A 1,938-nucleotide genomic window follows, 5' to 3' on the forward strand; every position below is an offset into this window, starting at 1 on the left:
ACTACTACGATTTCGCCTTCAAAGCCTGCTAATTCCTCTCGCGCGGCCATAATCGTGTCGGAAACCTCATACGAATCACCTGAATACAGATGACAGCTGTGTCAATGCACTGCCCTTTTATACCTTGTGCCAGCGATACTACCGCCATCTGAATACGTGCTTATAGCTATCCCATGACTCTTGCCATCTCAATGTATAACCATTATTGCTATGAACAGAACCCTCAGGAATGCGTTTCAGGGGTCAAGCACCCATCATCTGTCTGTCTGTGTTACATTACATAAACACGTACTTAAAAAGCACGCATCATGAAAGAAAAACAAATAAATTCATTTCGGGACTATGTCCTCATCTTACTTTAAAAAAGGTGAATACCAGATTCTCCACTTATACATGTTACCGCCGATCCACCAACCGTTCCTTTCGTACAGCAGTAAACAGAGTTAGACAAGTTCCATCAGCTCTCACTGCTGCAGCTGTAGTTGAGCCAGCGTACGAGGCTGACAGCTAGCAACATTGTTGCCAACTTTTAACTGCGAAACGCTAACTGCTGCAGGTGGAAACAGTGGCCATCTACACAATTGCGACAACACCGAGGCCTTGCCACGGAGGCGCTTACAATATCGCCTTACGTTATTCTTTGAGGTAGGCCCGCGAGGTGCCGCGCCCAGAGCGCTGCAACTCTCAGGGGTCAACATACCCTGACTCAACTATAGTTCAGTAAATATGTTGATAGAAGCTTTATTCCCAAAAAGGGTTGGTAGGGGTTATGTTCCTGACATTAGTGGTTGTTTGCTGAAGTAATTATAGCTATTACCTTTACATATGTCACCTCCGGTTTCTAAAATTTAAGCTATTAGGAACCTATCTTGCTCGCTGCTGCCTCCACGGTTTATTCCTGAGGTATGGACAGGAGCACGTCTCAGCAAACGCGAGATGTATAATTTTCTCACAATCGACGTCGATCCTCTCGAAATAACTGGTGGTGCCACCTGTTCAAAAAAATCATTCATTACTGAGAGATATCGTTTTTGACACGGCTCACAAGCAACCTTGATAAGGAATATCTGTAATTGCGTAATATCTCGCTCAAAGTCTCTTACTCCATAAGTTCAGGTACAAGCATGCACTGTGAGGCTCATTGTGTACTGCAAGAGGTCTAAATTTCAACACTGTGAAAGTGGCATGTAACAAATGTCAGGCAGGCGCGAGATGTAACATATGCATCGATAATCACGTGATTAGCGTCTCACCATATATGCAGCAAATTCACAGGAACAACGCCGTTCACATGTTTGTGTGTGAGACGATCGTGTTACATCTCGTGCGTCGTGTGAGAATAATAGATGTACGAGTCGATATTCACAGCGGCAGAGCCGTTGCCTATAGAGACTGCGGCGCATCGGTATTGCTGCTCGTTCTGCTCGATAATTCAGAGCTCTACGTGACCACAAAATGCGAGGTAGGCCGGGAATAGCCAAAGGGATAAACTGGCCGCACTAGTTCTTGTGGTCGAACGTAGAATTCATGACCGAATCATAGGTAACAGTTGAGCCCAAAGACAACTATAACCAGCACAGGCTTTTCATTCGTGGTTTGCGTCATGCAGTATGAAGAAGCAAGTACAGTAGTAAGCAAGACTGAACCAATGCATAGAAATTGAAGAAACAACAGGTCTAAAAATCGATGAATCGAATAAATTTCTGCTGATTGAGGACTAGATACGTTTCATGCACTAACTGCTCTACACTGCTATCTTTGCAGTCGAGGAATCGATTAATGAAGCACTGTAGTAAGAAATCCCATACTGTGCCGGAAGTAATAAAAAATAATATAACAACAAAGTGTGTTATAATGTGTGCTGAAAACATGTCACCATTTAATTCTGTTTCTGGTGTAGATTAAGATGAACAAGGCCAAGAACGAATACATCTAGGA

The sequence above is a fragment of the Schistocerca piceifrons genome, chromosome 7, assembly GCF_021461385.2.
Source record: "Schistocerca piceifrons isolate TAMUIC-IGC-003096 chromosome 7, iqSchPice1.1, whole genome shotgun sequence".
Lineage (NCBI taxonomy): Eukaryota > Metazoa > Arthropoda > Insecta > Orthoptera > Acrididae > Schistocerca > Schistocerca piceifrons.